Source organism: Rutidosis leptorrhynchoides, chromosome 3 (assembly GCF_046630445.1).
Source record: "Rutidosis leptorrhynchoides isolate AG116_Rl617_1_P2 chromosome 3, CSIRO_AGI_Rlap_v1, whole genome shotgun sequence".
Lineage (NCBI taxonomy): Eukaryota > Viridiplantae > Streptophyta > Magnoliopsida > Asterales > Asteraceae > Rutidosis > Rutidosis leptorrhynchoides.
Window position 1 is genome coordinate 63,788,248 of NC_092335.1, and position 7,907 is coordinate 63,796,154.

Sequence of the window (7,907 nt, forward strand, 5' to 3'; positions counted from 1 at the left end):
ACCCTTATGGTTGACAAAAGGGTTTTTAAAATGAGATATTATTATAAAACTTATTTGGAGAACCTTATTTACCTTCGAATTTTCTCCAAATTCTTTACTAACCTCTCACAGTTTAAATTTTCTCTCCAACTCCTATAATTCAATCTATTCAAAGGATCTCAAATAATACAAACAACTATAGTTTTCTTAAATTTATATTTACCTTCTCCAGTTATGATAATTCGTTTCATTCAAATTAGTATGCCAAGTATTTCCACAATTAGCAATTGAAATAATCTACAAAATTATTCATATTATACTGAATATAACAAGTGATAGGGATGCCCCGCAGTGCGAGGGCGAATCACATGGGTTGTTTTTTAAGATACTTAAGGAACCGCGTTACCAAAATTTGTGTCCATCTCAGAGAAACTTTTTAATATAACCAAATTTACGCGTTTATAGTATCCATTAACTATACACATGTAGGATCGCACTTTGGGCGACTTCCAACCCTTCTGACCCGTTTAACCTTGACATAAGTGTAATGCCTGATGTTTGTATCGTACATACCCAACTCTTCATATACTCATCAAACAAAGATTAGATCCATTTAGTTTGAGTATGTCCCGATGAGCAAATGTACCTGGAAAATTGTCGTGCACAATAACTTCCCAACATTGTCCTGCGCCTCCTGTGGTACATGAAAAATCATGTCAGAACCACATTAATAAATCATGACACATTTCATACGGTAACATATAATGGTCCATGAAGCACCAAATGCCATTACACTTTGTGCGACATCTAGCTTTATCAAATAATCTTTTATCTTGAATCATAAATCCTCAATTTATGCATAAATTTACGATGTCAGTGGTATATTCAAAAAGGCTCAAGACCATCCTCATTCATAGGCTATAGTCAATGATAATTAAACATATGGTCATACAGAAGTGTTTTTTAGTGAAAGCGTGCTCTGAAAATCTTACATGATCAGACTTTGAACTTAATTACCTAAAATCTTAAATGAATACATTCTTTAAACTGCAATACTTCAAAGTTCTTTAGTCTAACGAAAGCAGAAATATTTTGCACTAGAACACAAAAAAAGCCCCAACACCGGTTAATTAAGAAACAATATAGTAAAAACCCTAAATTGATACAAAACAATCTGAATTCATTGTGCATAAAACAAAATCATACGAACCTTGAATTGAAGATCGCCAACAAAATCGGATTCATCAGACGTATGTGTGGGAGTGGCAATTTCAAGCAAATTTAGATTTAAAAAAATGCATACGAACCTTGAATTAGATGATACTGTAATCGAAATCATATAGTGTATATTATTAATTCTAATCGTATAACCTAATTTAGATCATAAAACCATTTATAACTCGAAATCATATAACCTAATTTAGATAATTAAAAAAATGCATACGAACCTTGAATTGGATGATATTTAAAACAAACCCTTTGATTTTACAAACCTTATTTAGATGATACGCACCATGATTTAGCAAACCCTAATTACCTGATGTGGGTGAGGAACAATTATTTTAATCGATATGCATCATATACCTGATGTGTATCAAGATTCGATCGATGCGGCTATCCAAACAAATTAAACATTAAAGATCGAGTATTCATAAAAACTTCTCACTATTGGACATCATCAAGTTTGTGCCGCCCAATTTTTTTGATAAAAGGGTAATGTGGTAATCAAACAAATCAGGTGCTTGATTATGACGTCATAATGAAGATTAGTGAAAAATGGATGGTCTAGATTAGTGAATGGTTAAGATTAATTGAAGCAACTTAAAATGATCTATTTTTAGTTTTGTTATTATATATAGTATAGATATAGATTCTTGGATAGTGTTCCTCGTATTGAACCATTTTGGTTTAACTTTTTGAATATCATGATAAAATCACAAAGTGATCTTTGAACTTTATCACGAATTCATAATTATATAGAAAATGTAGATTAATACTGTAATAAAAAGATGCAATTTAATTCTCTTAACTATTTAATCTAATTTGATTTAATTCTATAGATAGAAAATTATAATTGCTCATTTTTTAATGTTTTTACGAAAAAATATTGTAACATAAACACATCAAAATTTCATACAAATTCAAGTGATAGCAAAAGAAAATCCACCAAGCCAAATATTCAGCAGAAAACTAAAAACCCTAAATCAAAATTCAAGCGAACATGGACAATTTTTATTCAAATGAATTACATAAATGTATGTTCATATATTTATATTCAAATGAATTACATAAATGGACAATTTGTCCTTATTTTGTATATATAATACGTAGTTCGATCAACGATTACAACGAAGTAAATGTTGTGGTGAAAGTTATGCAAAATTTATGAAAATGCATTTATGAAATGGAGATGTCTTATAATTGTGAGATCAAATCAATTTATATTGATCATTTAAGTACATATTTTACAACACCCGGAATACGTGTCTTCTGAAAGTAGTTATTCCAATCGATTATTTTCGGATCAAAGTATACAATATGTTCTACTTTGTTTTCTCTAACTGCTAGACGCAGTCTCTCAGTATTCATATCATCGTAACTATAAATGTAAATCGAAGAACTATTTATATAAGAAAAAAGATACTAGTAAATAATAATCATAATAACTACTAAGTTGAACTTACAAGCTTTTTGAGAACAAATATTGTTTGTATAACTCCACCATCCTTTGAACATAACTAATTTTTCTTTTAAGATTTGTATACGTCCCATTGAAAATTTGGCAGAATGTTGAATTCACAACTTGCAACCCCTGAAATTAAACAATAAGTTCATTTAGCGTTCACAAGAGAGATGAATTATAATCAATGAGGACAAGTTGATTTGGATAAAGATGAACCTGTAACGGAATCAAATAATGAAGAAAAAAGTATCTACGAAAGCTAGCCATGGAGTTTAACACCTTAAGCTTGCCAACTACAACTGGCTTGCCATCTTTGTTAACCAATGGGTGTCTTGTAAAATAATGATAAAAAATTTCTTGAATTTCTTCATATTTCATAGGTTTTTTGATACTGAAGATCCAACATGATATATTATTTCACAAGGTTGATTTGCACGAGCTACCATTGTCGCAATCATAACATTCACTACCATGTCTCCGGGTATCTGCCCATCAATTTTTAAACATTAATTAATTAATTTCTAAACTTTTTTGTTAAAACGGTGATGGATTAATTGAACATTCATAATTAAAAATCTACCACGTCAATTGTGGATTTGGGATCACCAACGAAACATGATAGCTTGCCTTTTCCATAACCAACTGCTATACTATCAATTGTCCTGTTGTTTTTAAATGTACTCCGTAACTCTTTTAGTCATATTCCTAATACAAATTTTTAATTTTTTTTAAATGAGAACGACAAATGTATACCTAAAGCCTTCGGTCCAACCCGGAAAGGGTTCTTTATATGTGCTAAGGATGACCGTTGACCGAATAATGACTAGTGGCATATTTCCTTTCAAGTTTCCAAGAATCATTTCTCCTAATGCCTTTGTGAAAACATACGTATTTGGCCACCCAAATCTATTCGCCCTTTAATTAATGTCATCAAAACACAAATTAGACATTTATAAGTTTGAATTTGTTGATTTATGGGTGGAAAATACACAAAGGCTGATATGATTTCTACCTCTCAATACCCAAATTTTTCATAGCTAATGTGATAGATTCGTCGGTGGCCTTTTCATCGAATTTAAGTTCTTTTAACCTTTCATTGATAATCTCCATCTCTATGTTGATGTCTAGACTGTTGGGAAGTTATCCCACATCGGTCATGAATAAAAACAAATGTATGCATATAAGTCAAAAGGGAAGTCCCTCTATCACCAATTGGTTTTAGAAAAGGATGGACTCTTGGACTTATGTGTTGTGCATGTTGTTACACTAAACGATTTATCAATTCTGTCATGGTATCTCTACAACCGTTCCACGCCTCGATGTGAGGGGGCGTGTTGGGAAGTTATCCCACATCGGTCATGGACAAAAACAAATGTATGCATATAAGTCAAAGGGGAAGTCCCTCTATCACCAATTGGTGGGGGCGTGTTGGGAAGTTATCCCATAAGTCAAAGGGGAAGTCCCTCTATCACCAATTGGTGGGGGCGTGTTGGGAAGTTATCCCACATCGGTAATGGACAAAAACAAATGTATGCATATAAGTCAAAGGGGAAGTCCTTCTATCACCAATTGGTTTTAGAAAATGATGGCCTCGATGTGAGGGGGCGTGTTGGGAAGTTATCCCACATCGGTCATGGACAAAAACAAATGTATGCATATAAGTCAAAGGGGAAGTCCCTCTATCACCAATTGGTGGGGGCGTGTTGGGAAGTTATCTCATAAGTCAAAGGGGAAGTCCCTCTATCACCAATTGGTGGGGGCGTGTTGGGAAGTTATCCCACATCGGTCATGGACAAAAACAAATGTATGCATATAAGTCAAAGGGGAAGTCCCTCTATCACCAATTGGTTTTAGAAAATGATGGACTCTTGGACTTATGTGTTGTGCATGTTGTTACACTATACGATTTATCACCAGTGTCTCCCCCAAGCGATATGACGTTTCTAGTATAAGCCCCGGTTTCTCACCAGAGAACATAAGCTGGAAAAATGTGAGTAACTTCATAATATATGGTATGTGAAAAAAGTTGTACTTAATAATATCCGCAATATGTTGTCATAATATGAGCAATTAGTTGTGTTTATCCCAAAATTCGACAATCGTTGAATCAAAATTCAGATTTGTAGTAGAAAAAACATTAATAGTGAAGTCTAATTACGAGTATATACTAACCCGTTGATACGTGAAGAAGTAATTTTATTTTGACACATTTGGTAGCAAAATTTAAAACATTTTTAGCTCCAAACGCGTTCAACGCAAAAGCAATGTCGTATCTGCATTAAATAAATCAATAATAAGCTATAAGCTTTCAATATTATTCGAGAACTCAAATAATTAAGGATGTAAATAATTACTAAATTCTCATAAGAATGCGAGTATAGCTTTTTTTAGTATACTATAGTTAAGTTTATCCAAAATAAGGTAACTAAATTAGTTCACAAAATTCATATTTATACTCACTTTTCCTAAATGCCTATCTAAATCTAAATGTTTAAATATTCAAGAAGATAATTAGTTATTGTTGGTGATTTTAGCATAATCTAACGTCGTTTTAATTGATTGGATTGCTAAGTTGAAAGTGATCAAACCGTTGAACGCTACACGAATATGAAGAGTGTGGAGTATACGTTTGAAAAGGGTAATATGGTTTGAGGTAATGTAAATGAGCTTAGAAATAATGTTTGGAGCATTAGAAATGCGAAACACGACTTGAAAGGCTAAACGCGCTTGGAAATAAGCTTAAAAAAAAATTGGTGCACAGTAGCTTTAAGCCGCGGCGCGGCTCATGAGCCCGGGGCGCGGCTTAAAGGGTGAAATGTTGGCCGAGAGTTTAGCTTATTTTGGGTGTTTGGTTCTTTGTTAAGCCGCGGCGAGTGTCTTTGGGCCACGACGTGGCTTAACACACGGACGCTGAAAATGTGTCTTTTCAACCCAAAAGGTGCATTTGATCCCCAAACGTTTTGGGGTTGTTCCAGGACATTGTAATACGGTTTTTTCATGTATTTAGACTATTTTAAACATAAATACATGGATATTAACTTCCAAGTCATGTATGGGTTATAATTGAAAGGGTGTGTCTCTTCAAGACACGTTTTTACTCATTATAATTGAAAGGGTTCCAGATTTTTGGACATTTTATAACACACTTTCAACCTTCAAACTTCCAGATTTACAATCTACAATTGCACGGAACACATGTTCTTTTGGTCAAGAAAGAGTGTTCATATTAGTCTTATCCTAATAGTGATTTCGTGTAACCCGTGGCCAAGTGTGCCGAAATACTCTATTAAGAAAGTGTTCACACGATTCTAGTATCAATCCGGTTACCGATTCTTTACCCACTAATCCATATTTTCCTACGGTTCTAGCGTTAAAAGAATTATAAATAGACATTTTTAACAACGGTTAAGAGTTACTAACAGAGTCCGAACACGATGTCGGAGTCCACCACCCAATCATTTTCTGGGACAAACCCTACCTCCCCTCCAAAGGAAACCCTCACAGAGAATTCATACTTTTCTATGAAGTTTCTCATATTCCACCATCTTCATCGGGTAATACATTTGTCTTCTTTTATGTGTTTTGCTAATTTGTTTTGCCCAAAGTAATCAATTAAAAATGAAGTCAACTTATTAAAATGGAAACCATGTTTTTAGAAATGCCACCAGTTTAAGTGCTAAGAAACGAAAAGCGCAGAGGAATCAATTTGTACTGTTTTATAAATAAATCTAGTTGAAGTTGGGAAGATAGAATAAAAAGTTTAAGATAAAAAAATGGCTAGATGAGATAATCAAGCATACACATTAGGAACGATGTTTATAAAAAGGCATACACTTTTACACACTTTGAAAAAGTATAAATAGGTTAAAAAAAATGTCCGTTAAATGATACCGCATGCATCTCATAAATACCTCAGTATTAAAGCGTTGCAAGGCTGATTCTTCATCGGTAGCCCTCACAAGAAGATACTTCTTCTTTACATCTGGTTGAACCCTAAGTATCTTCTCAACGAAAACTAACAATACACAAATCAAATCCAATTAATTATGTCAGCCCACGATAAAAAGATCGACGTTCGTGTTAATTAGCAGAACTTTTCATCCCGTCATCTAGCTACAATATCATACTATAAGTACGTCTTAATTATTCATATATATATACATACAATAGAGAGATCGAGGTTAGAAAGAAATTATACTTTTAGCAAGAAAACCAGTAGCACCGGTAACTAAAATGGTCTTGTTATCAAGAAAATCAAGAATACTGCCCAACTCCATTTCTTGCAATTAGTACCTCAAGTAATCGATCGATTAATCAATCGTGCTTGGTGAAGGAGAAATAGTTAGAGAGAGATATAGAGGTAGAGATATTGGCGAAGAAGATATGCAAGTAATATATATATATATATATATATATATATATATATATATATATATATATATATATATATATATATATATATATATATATATATATATAAAACTACATATAAATCTATTTCCCTTATGCTCATGTGTCACCACCTCCATGTTTTAAGGACAATTAGGAGAGAATGCATACTCACATAAAATCTATACATACACCCAATTTGTTGCTATTCCATTTTACCTCAAAAAAAACTTATACATATATATACATACACCACCTCATCATCCCATGTGGCCCAACATGTTTAAATCAGTTTCAAATTTGAATTTTTGAGTACTTTTATTTAATTATTTATTATTTATATATTGTGTAATTACATGGGAAGGTACCTAGAGTACCCATGTGATCAAAGAACATTTTTCAATTTATGTGTGTAGATAATTTGAATTTGAATTCAAAGATCCATAATTTCTCTCTCCGTAAATATATCAATATTTAGATCTGTGTAAAAACCGATCATTATCTCTCTCTTCCTCATCTTCTTTTTGCTCTCAAAAATTCATCGTCTTTGCTTATTCGGTTCTGATTATAAAATCAGAAATCCAATCTCTGTGTATAAATCTACAACTAAAATCACCGAATATGTTGATTTGTTTGATTAATGTTTGAGAGCTAATTTGAAGCAAAAAGGTTGCAACGTATCTACCAGTTCTAAAATCGGGTATCACTGATTAATTCACCAGGATTTTCTCAACATAACCTGGTGTTCTAGAACCCTAGGTTTTTATTCATACATGTTTGCAGCGACAGTCGAACAAATCAATGTGAATTGTAAGGTATTTTTCTTACAATATAAGAAACAATAGTTTACGGATCT

General features: G+C 32.7%; 1 pseudogene; it reads right to left on the minus strand.

The window, feature by feature from the left end:
- Window positions 1-2,427: 2,427 nt before the first annotated feature.
- Window positions 2,428-6,939, minus strand: LOC139896217 (alcohol-forming fatty acyl-CoA reductase-like; annotated as a pseudogene).
- Between the last annotated feature and the right edge of the window lie 968 nt (window positions 6,940-7,907).